The following is a 17,914-nucleotide window of genomic DNA, read 5'->3' on the forward strand; positions in this document are numbered from 1 at the left end:
TGTAGTAACACAATTCTTGGGTGTTACAGATATTAATTAACTTATTTATTAATAACATACACTAACATGCACTAATTACACTTTTTGTATTTTTGCAGATAATATCAAGCTATGTAGTCTATGAAAGAGATCCATAATTTACAAGCTAATCTGGACACACTTGCCATAGAATTTTTAGCACTCTGAATAAAATTGAATTAGAGATTAATCTAATTGGCCCCAGTTGCCAGCTGTCAGGGGGGTGCTGGATGCGATGAGAGCTTCCATCAATACAGATGGAAGCGCTCAATGATAGAGCGCTGGGGAGCTGGTCGTCCTTTAACCTACTGACAACTCAGTCTGCCGGACTCCTTCCCTCCTCCAGGCCATCATTCAGCCTTGCAGGCACAGATCAGCTGCCTGACTGTATAAGAGGATCAAGCAGGCCTGGGAATCTGCCTGTGCCCTCTGCCTACACAGTGCTGCAGCATGATCTGTGCCCGCAGGAGAGTGATGGAGGTGATCTGATCATCAGAAATGGGACAAGGTGAGTACTGTTTATTTTTATTCTATTAACACTGAGGAGCAGTGAGATAGCTAAAGGTTCATGGGTCCTGGGGCAGGAGTTCAGCTTGGACCCCACTATCCTCAGTGCTTTATGCTAGGGACAGGGATACACCTAGCCTTTCTTCTGCCTGAGAAAAAAAATGAAATGGCAACCCCCTATGCCAAATCCTCAACCTAACCCCTTACCTCCAGCCCTACTGTTAAAGAAAAAATTGGAAAACATCACATACAGCGCTAAAATTATACAGGGCAATACAGCGCCCCATACCTCTTACATCCAGTGATGTCTCCTCTGATGTAGACGTTCTCTATCCTCATCTTCTTCATTCGGACCAGGTCTCCATGCTTTCAGCCATCTTTTGTCTCTGCACAGTCTAACAAACAAACACCTTAGTTATCTACTTTTCCATTATTCTCCCACCACCTCAACACCCAATCCTGCCACCCCTAATACTGTCCCACTGTGGTCCCCAATACTATACTGCAGAAACAGCCCCCCTGAAAAGTGCCACACATATAGTGCCCCCTTAAATAATTATAGGCACACAGTGCCTTAAAATAACTGCACAGCCAATATTCCCCCCTGACACAAAGTCTCGTAAACATAAAGTACCCCAAAAATAACTAAGCAAAGCTGATACTGTGACAGGATCCCCCCCCCCCCCCCCCCATTGTAATAGTGCTCCCCAAATTCCCATCAATAGAATTAAATATCTGCCAGAATGCATAGTGCCCATACTAGTAATCATGTCTCCCATAGTCACCCAGTAGTAATAATTATCCTTGTCAGGATCTGCAACTAAAATTCAGGAGGGGAGCCTGCAGGGTCACACTGGACCTCCCTCTGTCAGCACTCCTTCCTGAAACTACTCGATCTAAGGGTCCATTCACACATCTGTAAATGAGTCCGCATCCGTTCCGCGGAACGGGTGCAGACCCATTAATTCTTTATGGCCACAGAAAAGATGCTGACAGCACACAGTGTGCTGTCCTCATCCGCATTTCCATGCCGCGGCCCCGGACTTCCGGGCCGCGGTTCCGCAAAAGATATGCAGCCAGCTAGTCGCAGGGGCAACACGTGAGGTGCATGGTGGACCGATGAGGGGCCAAAAAACACACAGTTCATCAGTTTACTCACGGTTAGCAGATAGCCTCCCTGGGCTGGCAGCACAGTGTTGAGGTGGACAGCACGAAATTCTCCGGGGCACGCTCTGTGGTAGGAAGCATCAGCCAAGATGTTGGTTGAGGTGCCCTTGATGTCAGGGGTGCTTAGTGTGCTTGTTGCGGATGAGTCCCTTGATGGTTTTTGTCGTGAGGCCAGTACCGTTAATTGTGGTACAACCATTAGTGGTAATAATGAGGTAGACAGTGGTAAGATGCAACTCACAACTTTTACTTTTGGTGACTTTGGTTGCAGCAGTACAACAATGCAGTCTCCTGATGTTACAGAGTTGGTTCTGCAAATCCACAGTTTCTAGGCTTTTCAGGTTCTAGTTTGGAACAGTGGGTTAGGTGTACATTGTTCCTATTGATGTGCTGGATCCTATTCCTTGTCCTTTCCCTACATGCTGAACATTTGGACAGGAAAACTCAACTGTCTCTCAGAAGGATGGTGTGGCTGCCAGAAGCTATAAATCCTCCACCATGCAAAGGTGTCTGTGGCCCTAAATAATGGCTCTTATCACCAATGATTCCTGAGGAAGCTTGTTTCTATTCCAGGGAGGCAAACTCTTCTTCTACTGGTCAGGGATGCAAGTATATAGTCCAGCCACAGAAGGTAAACGCTCTTCTGCGCCTCACATCTTAGTATCACCTGCTAGCGAAGTTGACTCCACTCACTAATCTGTGTCATGGAGTCTTCACTCTATCTTCTTTCCCACTATTCTGATCTGACCTCCTCAGATCTGCTCTCGTCTGTACTCAACTCTGATCTGATCGCCTCAGAGAGACCTCTAACTAGGCCTGACCTAGGTATATATAGGGCCTAAGCTATATCCCCATCTAGTGGTGGGATGTATAAATTACACCTAATCTGCCTGGTAACAGGGATTTTGCAGACAAATTGTATAAAGTACTACAATACAACATAATACAGTTTCAAATGTAAAAAGTGCTTTTAAGCAGTGCCCACATACACGTAGTGGGACGCTGCAGATAGAACATGTCCTATTCTTGTCCGCAATTTTGGACAAGAATAGGCAGTTCTATGGGGGGTGCCGGCCGGGTGTATTGCGGATCCGCAATACACTACGGATGTGTGAATGGACGCTTAGCTGCCACCACTCATCATATCAGGCTGACAAGACACCTTTGCATTGAATAACACCTAAGTACTCTCTACAGCTGCTAGCATTTACAGGGTTAATAAATCAATCTAATTAATGCTTCTAAGGTCATGGAATCGTTAAAACACAAGAAGGCTCTTATTAAAGTGAAGATTTAATATAAAAACAAAAGGACAGTCCGTACAAACAATGTGGTTATCATAGAAAGTATAACATGCACTATACAGACATATACATGCAGCGCAAAATAACAGTATGTAAAATATAAGGGATGAAAACTGAACTTAATACGGTTAAGTTGGGTTGCCTGGGGAAGCAGAAATATCAGTCAGTCCATCAAGCTAGTCATCTCCAAAGAAATGACAGTTTGTTTTTCTCCATGCATGTTTTAAAAGGGATCAATATCTTGCCCCCATCACCCCCCAACTGTGATGTTAGAGGAGGCCAGGGAGTATGGTAATGATTAGTGTTGATCGAGCACAAAAGTGCTTGAGTGCTCAAGTAGAACACTTTGGGATGCTCGGGTGCTCTACAGAGCACCCGAGCACAATGGAAATCAATAGGAGAACCCGAGAATTAAACCAGGCACCCTCTGCTCTGAAGAGGGGAGGGTATCTGATTCACAGTAAAAGGTCAGCAATTAATGGAAACACCACTGAAATGGTTCGGGAACAGCATGGGGAGGATGTCTGGATGCATCCTGGACTCCCAGGTCACTGCCGGGAACTAAGTTGTCTGAGTAGTACGCCACTTTTACAGACTGACAATAATACGCACAAAACCGAAAATAAAATCTATTTTAGAGGAAAAATTGTTAGGAAACATTCTTTTCTGTATATTTACTTGTATATAACGTGCAAGTGCTGCAAAAAATAACAAGGAAAAGGCACTCCAAAACAGCCTGTATATCACATAAAGGAGGAACTCATTCACATTGTGGTACAATTGTTCAGGTAGTGGGACCCCTACACACATAAAGCCTATGCACTAAATGAAAGGGCTGCCAAAAATTACAAGTAACCGGCACTCCAATACACCCTTTGTTACACATAAAGGAGGGCATCATACACAGCCTTGAAAAATTATGATTGATGTCCTGCTGGTGACCCTCAAAAACATTAGGAGCAAGGGCCTGCTGGTGACCTCCAAAACATTAGGAGCGAGGGCAGCCTAATAAGCATGTTGATATGAAGGAGGAGGGGGAGGACGAGAAAAGGAAGATTGAACCATATACCCTTTTTCGTGGTGGAAGGGGTGCATGGGAATACAGTGTATTCAATACACCATAAAAGTCACATTTAAAGTGCCTTTTTGTTCAGCCGCTTTCATCTGGTGGAGTAGAAAATTCAGGGGCAATCCAGGACTTGTTCATTTTGATAAGAGTCAACCTGTCAGCATTTTCAGTTGACAGGCGGATACGCTTATAGAAACATAGAATGTGTCGGCAGATAAGAACCATTTGGCCCATCTAGTCTGCCCAATATACTGAATACTATGAATAGCCCCTGGCCCTATCTTATATGAGGAATGGCCTTATGCCTATCCCATGCATGCTTAAACTCCTCCACTGTATTTGCAGCTACCACTTCAGCAGGAAGGCTATTCCATGCATCCACTACTCTCTCAGTAAAGTAATACTTCCTGATATTACTTTTAAACCTTTGCCCCTCTAATTTAAAACTGTGTCCTCTTGTGGTAGTTTTTCTTCTTTTAAATATGCTCTCCTCCTTTACCGAGTTGATTCCCTTTATGTATTTAAAAGTTTCTATCATATCCCCTCTGTCTCTTCTTTCTTCCAAGCTATACATATTAAGGTCTTTTAACCTTTCCTGGTAAGTTTTATCCTGCAATCCATGGACCAGTTTAGTAGCTCTTCTCTGAACTCTCTCTAGAGTATCTATATCCTTCTGGAGATATGGCCTCCGGTACTGCGCACAATACTCCAAGTGAGGTCTCACCAGTGTTCTGTACAGCGGCATAAGCACTTCACGCTTTCTACTGCTTATACCTCTCCCTATACATCCAAGCATTCTGCTGGCATTTCGTGCTGCTCTATTACATTGTCTTCCCACCTTTAAGTCTTCTGAAATAATTACTCCTAAATCCCTTTCCTCAGATACTGAGGTCAGGACTGTGTCAAATATTCTATATTCTGCCCTTGGGTTTTTACGCCCCAGGTGCATTATCTTGCACTTATCCACATTAAATTTCAGTTGCCAGAGTTCTGACCATTCTTCTAGCTTTCCTAAATCCTTTTCCATTTGGCGTTTCCCTCCAGGAACATCAACCCTGTTACATATCTTTGTTTTGTTCTCTGTTTTACATATCTTATCAGTTATTATGTCCCCATCAGCACTAAATACCCTCTCTGAAAAAACGCTGGCGGCAGGGCAGGCCAGCACCTTCAAGGCGTAGAGAAGAGCGCCAGTTCGTGTCACGTGTCCAGCTTGGACACCCAATAGTTGTAAGGCACAGAGGGATCAATGAGGACGCTGACACGGTCTGCTACGTACTCCTTCACCATCTTCCAAAAGTTGAACACATGGGCTAGGCATGTTATGTGTGTAAGCTTGCTGAGCTCCAAAGCCGCCACCAAGTTACGGCCATTATTAGACCCAACCATGCCTGGTTGTATGTTGAGTAGGGAGAGCCACAGATCAGTCTGGTCCCTTATACCATGCCACAGCCTTGCGGAGGTGTGCTGTTTGTCACCTAAGCAAATTAGTTTCAGCATGGCCTGTTTCTGCGTCCCCACTGCAGTGCTACACTGCTTCCAGCTACTGACTGGTGCTGCAAGATGAGAATTCAGAGGTGGAAGTGGTTAAGGAGGAGAATAGGGAGTTGCAGCCACTAATGTAGGTGGTGGCGGAAATCCTGATGGAAGTAGGGCCCGCAATCCTTGGCGTCAGTAACACCTGTGCCACCCAAGGGTACTACTCTCTCCTGGCCTCCACAACGTTCACCCAGTGTGCCGTCAGGGAAATGTAGCGTCCCTGGCCAAAAGCACTCGTCCATGTGTCAGTCGTTAGGTGGACCTTCCCAATAACTGCGTTGGTCACGGATAGGGTGATGTTACGGGAAACATGCTGGTGTAAGGCGGGGATGGCACACTGGGAAACATAGTGGTGGCTGGGGACTGACTAACAAGGGACGGATACCGCCATCAGGCTGCAGAAAGCCTCAGTGTCCACAAGCCTAAATGGCAACATTTCCAGGGCCCGCAATTTGGAAAGGTGCACATTTAGTGCTATGGCCTGTGGGTGGGTGGCTGGGTATTTGCGCTTTCATTCAAAGACCTGGGGTATGGACATCTGTATGTTGCGCTGAGACACAAAAGTGAATGTGCTAGCTGATGGTGCTTGCGAAGGTCCAGGTGCAGGGCGGGAGGCATCCGAGCCTGCTTCTTGGACAGGGGATTGGCCAGCACGTAACACAGGGGAAGAGGAGGCAGTGGTGTGACACGCAGACAATGATTGTGGACCCGGGCGTTCGGCCCACCTATTAGGGTGCTTTGATGCCATGTGGCGGATCATGCTGGTGGTGGTGAGATTGCTAGTGTTCACGCTGATCATTTTGGTACTGCACAGGTTGCAAATAACAATTCTTTTTTTCGTCCGCACTTTCCTCAAAAAAGCACCAGGCTGCGGAACACATAGCCCTTGGAAAGGGAGATTGCCGCAAGGGGGTGCTCCAGGGAACAGTTGCGGGCCTGTTTGGTGTGGTCCGCCTTCTCCCTTTTGCAACCCCACTCCTTCTTCCAGCCTGTTGCGGTGCTGCGGATCCCTCCCCCTCTGTACTGCTGTCCTCGCTTGGCTTGCCACCTTCCCAGGCTGGGTCAGGAATTTAATTGTCCACCACCTCCTCTTCCACTTCCTCACTCTGGTCATCCTCCTGACTTGTTGACCTAACAAGAACCTCACTTATTGATAACTGTGTCTCATCCTCATCATCAACCTCTTGAGACACTAATTGCCGTTGACTAATTGGCAACTGTGTCTCATCACCATCCACCTTGTGAAACACTAATTGCCGTTCCCCAACGTCAGCTTCTTCTAGATGTGGATGCTCAAGAGTTTTGGAATCAGTGCACAAGATCTCTTCATGTACCTCTTCAAGCGGGCTTGGCGAGAGGCCCAAATCAAGGAATGGCGCTGAAAAGAGCTCCCTGGAATATCCGAGTGTTGGATCACTTGTTTGCCAAGACTCTCCATGGTGGGAGGAAGGAGGATCAGGGTGAGGATTCTGTTGACCAGACTCTTGGCTACTGAGACTGGACTTTGTGGAAGACAGGATGGTGCTTAACCTACTGGAAGAATTATCTGCTGCAATCCAAGTGACCACCTGGTTGCACTGGTGTGACTTCGAGAGTGGTGTCCTACGCCGCCCTGAAAACTGGGACATGAAGCTAGGTATCATGAGTGTGTTTCTTGTGCTCTGGCAGCAGGCACAGTTTCACCGCGCCCAGGGCTGCGACCTCTGCGTGCACCATCATCAGCACGGCCACTTCCCTTTCCCTTACTGCTCACATTGAGCATATCAAACGGTATATATGCTTGCAAGTATGTCACACGTACAGTAGCGCAGGTTTTGCAAGTGTATGCGCAAATAAGTTAAACTGAATGTCACAGATATTTAGGATGCACAAACGTTATACAGGAGATGTAGCGCAGGTAATGTCGCTGTCAGCAGCGGCGAAACAATTGCGCTGAATGTCCCAGATATTTAGGACGTGAAAATTTAACATAACAGATGTAGCAGAGGTTGTGTCACCGTCAGCAGCGGCCAAATAATTGAACGCAATTTAGCGCAGGTTGTGCTAATATTTTATATTGCAGCCAGATAAAACAATAGTCCTTAAAAGACCTGGAAGGACATGGTGACCTCCTACAGGAATGTAAAGGGAGGGGTTGCCTACTCCTAACTATAATTTTAATTTTAGAATACCCCCTGATAATGTGTGCCAGTACAAAAATACCCCCTTATAATGTGTAATAGTACAAAAATACCCACTTATAATGTGTGCCATGGTGACGTTTACCTGCGCATTGGGATGTGCTGATTAATCCCTATTTTTTACTTTGCAGTCTGCATTGGAGGTGTGGCTGATGCCATTGGTCATGCGCTCCTAACTAACCTATCTTTCCCATAGGCTGATTTTAATTCGTACAAGTATAAAGCTCCAGCCTGCGCTCTCTATATTTAATGTAGGTCATTTGGCAACAGGAGAGGTAAAATATAGAGTGGGCTCAGCATGTATGTGGAACATGCATTCCTTGAATTTAATGGTGGCCATTGTGGCACCGAAAGAGGTATAATACAGTGTGGGCTTAGCATGCATGTAGAACCTGCATTCCCTGAATTTAATGGAGGCCAGTATGACACCAGTGGAGGTAGTAGTTAATGTAGGTTCCTGTCTTAAACAGATCACATTGTCATTGGTGGAAGGGCACAAATGGTTTGAGATGTGCAGACTAACCCCTATTTTCTTCTTTGCCTCAAATTAGACACCCTTAACAAATCCTCAAATCAGAACCCCATCATACCTCAAATCAGACCCCCATATTAGACCTCAGATCAGACGCCCATATCACACCTCAGATCAGACCCCAATATCACACCTCAGATCAGACCACCATATCACACCTCAGATCAGACCCCCGTATGAGATTCTCAGCTCAGACCTCAAATCAGACCCCCATATCAGACCTCAGATCAGAACCCCATATCAGATCCTCAAAGTAGACCCCCATATCGGATACTGAGATCAGACCCCTTTTAGATATCCATGTCAGACCCCCATATCAGATCTCAGATCAGAGCTAAAATAAATTAATTTACCTCTCCTGCTCTGCTGCTACTCTCCAGGTGGTCTACCCTGCAGTCGCGCTCCCTGATCTTCTCCAGCCCACATTGCACTGTGATCTGACTGCATGCAATGTCAGGTCATAGTGCGCACACTGTGTCCTGACAATGTACGCAGTCAGGACATTGCAGAGCGGGCCTGGAGAAGACCAGAGAGAGGTTAGTACCAGCAGCCCTAGCAGAGCCTCACTCTGTGCTTCCTGTATACTAGTGAGCACTTCCATAAGGTATTCGCTTTATAAGATGCAGTGTGTCTTATAAAGCGAAAAATACGGTAAATGGTGGTGCGCCACTAGGGCCTGTGTGCCCCCCCTGTGTGTGCTTAAGGGTCTGGTAGCAACTGGAAATTGGAACTGCTGAGACCCCTAGAGCTATGCCATTGCTGAGGGGGGACAATGTGAGTGTTACTACTGTGAAGGGGGCACAGAGAGGGCATTACTACTGTGAGGGGGGCACAATGAGGGCATAAGTACACTGAAGGGAGCACAGAGAGGGCATAACTACTGTCAAGGGGGACAATCTGATGGCATAATTACTGTAAGGGGGGCACAATGTGGGCATAACTAACGTGAGGAGGCACAATGTGGGCATTACTACTGTGAGGTGGCACAATGTAGGCATAACTACTGTGAAGGGCGCAATGAGGGCATAACTACTGTGAAAGGATGCAATGAGGACATTACTATTGTGAGGGGGCACAATATGGGCATAACTACTGTAAGGAGGAAAAATGAAGGCATAACAACTATGAGGGGCACAATGTTTTAAAGAAAGGGGAGGGGGGGTGCTAGAGAGAGGATCTGTCCAGTGAGCCAAACACCTCAGAGAGAGTTTTCAACATGGACCAAGTTGTCCTCTGCCAGGGTACAAAATATTAATTTTGTCAAAATGAATCATAGATCCATGAAGATTTTCATACTATCCCGGCTAAGGCCGATGGATAGATCGTGCCCCATCATGCCACTATAGCTGTCTGCATGCCACCATTATGTTCTGTACCATATAGCTGCTGACACCACAAGGGCAGCTGCTTCTCCCTGCTACTAATCCCCATACTGCTACTTCTATTCCCCTTATTGCCACTACCATTACCTAGGGCCGGTGCCAGCACCCGGCAAACCCGGGCAAGTGCCGGGGCCCACTGCTTCTGGGGGGGCCACTCGATTCTGCCACTCGATTCTGCACAGTCCCTCTAAAAATTTTTGCAAACTGTTGCTGGCGCTGTTGCTGGCATAAAAGATCTCCAGGCCTGCAGAGTGTCAGTGCGCCGCGTGCATGTGCACGTTCGCGAGTACACTGGTTGCCGGCTGGAGCTGGAAGAAGGAGGGCCCCCAGGGTGGCTGATGGCTGTAGTAAGGAGAGCATGGTGCGCTGCTCAAGGACCCATGGAAACATGACAGGGCCGCTGGAGAGCTAAGGAGCCCGGCCTGTCAGTCTTCAAGTAAATGATTCCCCCCTCCCCAATCATGGTTCTGTCCAGTCTCACAGTTCTCTGCTCCCCCCTCCTCCTGTCTCCCCACTAGTGACCCTGCTCCCCCTCCTCCTGTCACCCCACTAGTGACCCTGCTCCCCCTCCTCCTGTCTCCTCACTAGTGACCCTGCTCCACACTCCTCCTGTCAGCCCACTAGTGACCCTGCTCCCCCTCCTCCTGTCTCCTCACTAGTGACCCTGCTCCACACCTCCTCCTGTCACTCCACTAGTGACCCTGCTCCCCCCTCCTCCTGTCACCCCACTAGTGACCCTGCTCCCCCTCCTCCTGTCTCCCCACTAGTGACCCTGCTCCCCCTCCTCCTGTCACCTTACTAGTGACCCTGCTCCCCCTCCTCCTGTCACACCACTAGTGACCCTGCTCCCCTTTCTCCTGTCATCCCACTAGTGACCCTGCTCCCCCTCCTCCTGTCACCCCACTACTGACTCTGCTTTCTCTCACTTCACTAGTGACCCTGTGTGTTCCTGTACGGAGAGGAGCCTGGCTGGAGTGTGGTGAGGCCTAGTTGTGTGTCTGTCCCTGTGTGGGTGTGTCTCTCCCTGTGTGTGTGTCCATGTGTGTGTGTCTCTCCCTGTGTGTGTCACCATCACCATTGCCCACAGTGTTCCTATGTTTGACGCAGCTGCATCAGGATTCTATGCGGGGCAAGAAGGAGAAGATGGAAGAGGAGGCAGCGCCGCCAGCATGGAGTCCATGGGAGAGACACAGGGAGGCACACTAAGGACGTAGGTAACACTACCACATTATTAGCACTAGTGTTATCTGTGCTGTTACATAGGACTGCAGGTAACACTACCACATTGTCAGCATTAGTGTTATCTGTGGTTTTACATAGGACTGCAGGTAACACTACCACATTGTCAGCATTAGTGTTATCTGTGGTTTTACATAGGACTGCAGGTAACACTAACACATTTTTATCACTAGTGTTATCTGTGCTGTTATGGTAGGACTGCAGGAGACATCTACTGTATTATCTCTGTGTAAGGGGGCCCACTGTGACTTTATCACCAAAGGACCCACATGATCCTGGAGCCGGCCCTGCCATTACCCCTACACAGCCGCCACTACTACTACTCTAACCCAGCAGTACACACATCTACTTACTGTATTATTTATTCAATGTTGTGCAGCCACTGGTGTTACTATTGCTGCCACTGTCTGCTTCCAGATCCATACACTGTAAGGTTTCCAATGAGAGCAGCTACCCGAAACAGCTGATTGGTGGGTGTACTGGGTGTTCAACGCCCAGCAATCTGATATTCATGACTATGCACAGGCTGATCAACAGAGGTGAATCCCCTGGTGGGCATTTGGGCAAAGTGGGCCCCTGGCCCCCATCCTCTGCAACAGTGGCACATAATGCCGTAAACTGACTGCACTGCACTGCATATAGATAGCCAACGTACAGCCCCTCAACCATCCTTTGCAGCAACTTAATAAAAAAATAGGTAGATCAGTTAACAAACTACATAGGGGGAGATTTATCAAAACTGGCCTAGTTACATTTTTCAGAGTGCCGTTGAAAAATGAAAGGTGGAATCTGATTGGTTGCTATCGGCAACTAGGCTAGTTTTCCTATACAAAAGCTCTGATAAATCTGCCCCATAGTTTATATCACAGATGCATCACATGCTTGAGATGTCTTCTAGGTTCAGAGGTAGTCCAGCCAGTATTCACTTTCCTCAAGGACCTATCTTCTCGAAGTTACTGCAGGGACCTCCATAATCAATCTTCTTGTAGTATCTTGCTGCTGCCTGCTGATGTGTGAGCAGGTAATATTGACACACAGCTCTACAGTGTGAGAGTGAGACAGCCCCTTTAAGTCTCCTTTAAGATTTTTTATGCCACAAATTATGGTGCATATTGTCACAAAACATCCTGTTTTAGGTGAATTTTTGCACCAAGCCGTGCCACATTTTGCGCCAAAGTCAAGGCACAAAGATTATTGTAAATTTGGTCCAGTTCATCAGTTTTGCACACAGTGTTCCTTTAAAGGGAGTCTGTCAGCACATTTACCCCTTTTTAACAGATCCCATAGCGCTGTAGCCGCAACACAGATGATTAAAACGGTACCTTTATATGCTTTTGTGAACTGGTAAAACTGCCAAAAACGAACTTTGATGCATATGTAAATGGGGGCTCACAAGTGCCCAAGGGCGGCCTCCACCGCGTTGGTGCCCAGGTAGCTCTGCCTCTTCGGGTCTCTTATCCCCGCCCAGCCTCTTCCTCTGCCTGCCCATCTGTTTTCTCTCCCCCTCAGCGAGATCCCGCGCCTGCGCGCTGACTTCCTTCGCCGGGGCATGCGCACTGCGATGCCCATTGCTGGCACGGCATCACAGTAGCTTATGCTCATGCGCCGGCTAACGGCGCGAAAACTGCAGAAGGGAGGCGGTCCATCGGCGCAGGAGAAGACGAGGAAAGCTGAGCGAGCAGCTGTCACTACAGACACAGAGAGCCAAGAGAGGTAAAATTATCTGTTTGATCCATTAGCCGGCACATGCGCATAAGCTACTGCGATGTCATACCAGCAATGGACATCGCAGTGCACATGTCCCGGCCAAGGAAGTCAGCGCGCAGGAGCGGGATCTCGCTGAGGGGGAGAGAAAACAGATGGGCGGGCATAGGAAGAGGCTAGGCGGGGATAAGAGCCGAAGAGGGCGAGCTGCCTGGGCACCAATGCGGTGGACGCCGCCCCTGGGCACTTGTGAGCCCTCATTTACATATGCATCAAAGTTAGTTTTTGGCAGTTTTACAAGCCAAAAAAAGCATATAAAGGTACCGTTTTAATCATCTGTGTTGCGGCTACAGCGCTATGGGAATGGTTAAAAAGGGAGTCTGTCACCACATTTTAGCATGTTAGACCGTTAAAATAGGGTTATGTGATCCAGCCAGAACATAAAAACGGTACCTTTGTGGTAGAAAACGGACTTTTCAATTTGCCGAAAACGAAGTTATAAGATTATCTTCTGAGCCCTCTCAAGTGCCCAGGGCGGTCTCTCAATCCTCGGAGCCCCAGGCAGGCACCTCCTAAACGGCTGATAACTCCGCCCTCCGTGCGCCTCTGCCCGCCCGTTTACTCCCCTCCCCTGTCCCTTTCCACTGCGGCTGTGCGGTACAAATCGTAGCGGGCGCATGCGCAATGCGATGCCCGCTCCTGGCAGGGCATCGCAATACCTATTGCGCATGCGCCGGCTAATCCTGCAGATTTCGCGCCATTTAGCTGGCGCATGCGCAATAGGTATTGCGATGCCCTGCCAGGAGCGGGCATCGCATTGCGCATGCGCCCGCTACGATTTGTACCGCACAGCCGCAGTGGAAAGGGACAGGGGAGGGGAGTAAACGGGCGGGCAGAGGCGCACGGAGGGCGGAGTTATCAGCCGTTTAGGAGGTGCCTGCCTGGGGCTCCGAGGATTGAGAGACCGCCCTGGGCACTTGAGAGGGCTCAGAAGATAATCTTATAACTTCGTTTTCGGCAAATTGAAAAGTCCGTTTTCTACCACAAAGGTACCGTTTTTATGTTCTGGCTGGATCACATAACCCTATTTTAACGGTCTAACATGCTAAAATGTGCTGACAGACTTCCTTTAAATTTGCCCACTTTAGGTTACCTGCACATGATGCAGGTTGTGTGTTGTTTCCGTGCTGAAAATACAGTACCAGCAGTGTAGGAGACTAGACAAATCTCATGTTCACTTAGCTTTTTTTTTTAGGTGCAGAAATTGACCTGCACCGTGCAATTGATGATTTCTTCACACACAAATCTGCACCGTGCGCAGCCACCCTAATATCTCATGTTATTTCCTCTTTGTGTGTGTAGCATTATATGTGTATATTAGCACAACATTTACACATCACAGTTAGGGATGAGTGAACCCAAACTGCAAAGTTCAGGTTCGTACTGAACTTTGCGAGTTCGGGTACTCGGACCCGAACCCAGACTTTTTCACTGAAGTTCGGGTTCGGTGTTCGGGTGATTTTATTATTTTCCATTATAACATGGCTATAACGGAAAATATTAGAATTCTTAAGACAGAATGCTAAATTAAATGGCCATTGAGGGGTTAAAAAAAACCTCACCTCATCCACTTGATCGCGCAGCCGGTATCCTCTTCTTTCTTTTTTTCTGCAGGACCTGCGATGATGTCACCGTGCTCACCGACAACTGAAGAGGAGCCGCAGCGCAGGCCAGGGAGTGTAAGTATTACCTGCGCTTGCGTCGCTTCACTCCCTGCTCCTAATACATACTAGTGATCTCTTCCATAATGGAAGAGCTCACTAGTATTTGTTTTATAAGACGCACTGACATTTTCCCCCCACTTTTGGGGGGGAAAAGTGTGTTTCATAAAGCGAATAATACGGTAGTTACCTAAATTGTCAGGAAACATGATGTCCTATGACAAAATGGAGGTCATTTTCGGATTCAGCACACCAAAAAACATAAAGATTATGCGGAATAATCAAAACAGCTATTGAAAAAATAGTTTTTTGCAGACCTGTGAATTATTTATGTATATTACATTACAGTTTCTGTTAGCAGCCCCTGATCTTTTCCTGTGGTCAAAATCCTGGTCCTTCTCCCTCCTCCACAGTGGACTATAATGCTCAGGAGATTCCCCGCTCCCTTTCCCTCCTCTCAGAGCCGGCATAGTGATCTCATAGAGAAGCAGGTGAAGGGGCGCAGACACCTTCCCATCATTCATCAGTACCTCTAAACCCATAGACATACTGTATGTATCTATATCCCTCTAGATAGTGGAAAAGCGAACTGCAGGGGCATTACACACCATATCGATCTCATGGACTACATGTGAAGGACTGTTTTCTATCCAGGGGTGAAAAGGGTTATCAAGAGCTGATTGCAATCTCTGCTGGTAGATATCTCTCTTGACTGTCTCATGCCCACAGAAAGGAAAGACATAAAGCTCGATTCACACCTCCTGGTCAGTGTTTGGTCAGTTATCTCCATCAGCGATTGTGAGCCAAAAGTAGGTGCAGGTCAAAAACACAGACAGAAGAGGAGAAAATCTTCCCATAATACCTTATCTCTCTGTAGCCTCCACTATTGGTTTTGGCGCACAATCCCTGACCAAATGCTAACCGTGACAGCGGCCTAACTCCTCCAGATAAAGTGAGTAAAAAGATACCAAAAAGTTGAAAAATACTCTGGAGAGCAGCGAAAATAACAGATTCCATTACACCAGATATTGAGTATAATCCAAAACAAGGAGAGACGGCCAGCTCCCCATAAAAAAGGGATAGCTTTTATTATTTAAAGCAATAAAATATCCAATGACACAGTACAGACAAACAGCGTTAGCGTCAACACATTTCGGATCTTAAAATGTCATTGGTCATGAGTAAGGCTACATTCAAACGACCGTATGTGTTTTGCAAATTGCGGATCCGCAAAACATGGATACCAGTCCGTGTGGGTTCCACAATTTGCGGACCGCACATGGCCGTCACTCTCATAGAAAATGCCTATTCTTGTCCGCAATTGTGGACTAGAAAAAGGACATGCTCTATACTTTTTGTGGGGCCGCGGAACGGTACAATGGATGCGGACAGCACACCATGTTCTGTCCGCATCTTTTGTGGACCCATTGAAATAAACGGGGTCCACACCCGTTCTGCAAAATTGCGGAACGGATGCGGACTCATTCATACGGTCGTGTGAATGAGCCCTTAGGGCCATATTTTAAGATCTGAAACGCTTAGACGCTAAGCTGTGTGTCTGTACTGCGTCATTGGATATTTTATCGCTTAAGGCTGGGTTCACACCTGAGCGTTTTACAGCGCGTTCCTACGCGCTGTAAAACGCTCAACAAGGAGAAACCAATGATTCCCTATGGGAATGGTTCACACTTGGGCGTTTTACAGCGCGTACGATCGCGCTGTAAAACACCCGACGCTCCAAAAAGTACATGAGCGACTTTTGGGGCGTTTGTGGCCATAGGACACTGTAGTGAATCACACAAACGCGCGTCAAACGCGCGTTTACTATTACAAAAACGCGCATAAAAATGCGCGTCAAAAACGCGCGTAAAACGCGCGTTTGCGCAACGCTCAAGTGTGAACCCAGCCTTAAAGAATAAAGGCTACTACTTTTTTATGGGAAGCTGGCCGTCTCTCCTTGTTTTGGATTTGTGGGATAACCGCTTAAATATTTTTCATGTACTGTGTTAAAGTTGTAAGTTGTCTAGCTTGGATCGGGTCATTGACTAGAATGTGAATCAAAAGTGAAACGGCATTGTTTTGCCTTGTTTTTAATTGAAATTTAACTAAAATTAAAAAAACAACTTAACAAAATGAAACTTAGTAAATCAAATGCCATATGTTTATTAACCCTTATTATATCAGTTATTTTAAATATATATAAAAAAAACATTTAATCCAACAATGCAAATGACTAATGTAAGTTCACTCTAAAAGATCCCCAAAAATTATTTATTCTATGTTGAGGTAAATTTGTAATTGTAATCAGTATAACATACCGTACACCAAACACTGGCTTAAAGTGGCTGGAGTAGTGGCAATAGTTTTTATTAAAATATTTTATATCAGGTGATCTCATGTGCATAATACAAAAAAAAAATATTTTAAAAAATGCATAAAGCAAATTATCACAAATATACCAGTTTGTATACAGTCCTGGTCCCTATAAGTAGCTGTTATGTGGAGCCCTCACTTATACGGTTCCTGCAATATAATTGTAAAATTTAAAAAATTCCAAAATTATTATATATCCATCCTCATGGCTCCAACTGTACATCCTTAGTCACAGCAAGGTCAGTAACGGTTAATCAGTGTACCACAATGTGATGACTTATACCCACATGATTATAGAAAGTTATTAGGCTTCCAAATGATGAAGCAAGGTGTATGCCAGCATCAGTGCTAGAAAGCACATCTCATCCTCCTTGCTGTTGCTCTTGGAGTTGCAGGGCTGTGCTGGCGTCTCAGACGCAGGATGTTTATTTTTGTCCCCTTCCTTCTGTGGTTGAGCGCTGTTCCCAAAGCGCATGCGCTGTATATTCTTAGGACCGCCAGGCTCAGATTGCCATGAGGTCGTCACTGATTAATGTAAATAGGAGCCATCGGGTGAACATTAAATATTGCTATTATCGAATTTACCACCAGATGCGTTTCGGAACACCTTTGTTCCATTTTCAATGGTGACAGGGATATATTTATTAGCTGGAATGCAGAGAGATGCGACAGGCTGCCGGATATACAAGCACTAGTGTAAAACTAGCCTAAGCCATACTCCTATAGGTTTCAAAACTATATGGCTTAAATAAGTGTTTATTAGCTGTCATGAGTTCAGAGATAAGGGCTACACTTCGAGTGGTCAGAGCAGCTCCCTGAAGGATTCAGTGAGAGGCACAGAGCAATAGTCTGTAGATCTAGTGAAAGTGAAAGCTGTAGAGGAAAAACTGCTGAGCATTTTTAATAAATTCAATAAGTAATTTTTAGCCTAAAATGAGTAGAATGCAATGATAAAAAAAATTGTCCTCAAAGGTGTCCATAGACTTAAAGAGCACCTGTCAACAGGATTAATCCTATGAAAACAGGCATTCCGCCTAGAACGGTTAATTAAAATGATACCTGTCTTATGAAAATCAGCTGTAGTGTTCACAAGAAAAAAGAGGGATTCACTGCAGCTCAGTTCCTCATCTTCCATTGCTGGCCATGTCCCCCAGTGTACTGAAGCCCTCATTTTCTTCT

This window comes from Bufo gargarizans, chromosome 4 (assembly GCF_014858855.1).
Source record: "Bufo gargarizans isolate SCDJY-AF-19 chromosome 4, ASM1485885v1, whole genome shotgun sequence".
Classification (NCBI taxonomy): domain Eukaryota; kingdom Metazoa; phylum Chordata; class Amphibia; order Anura; family Bufonidae; genus Bufo; species Bufo gargarizans.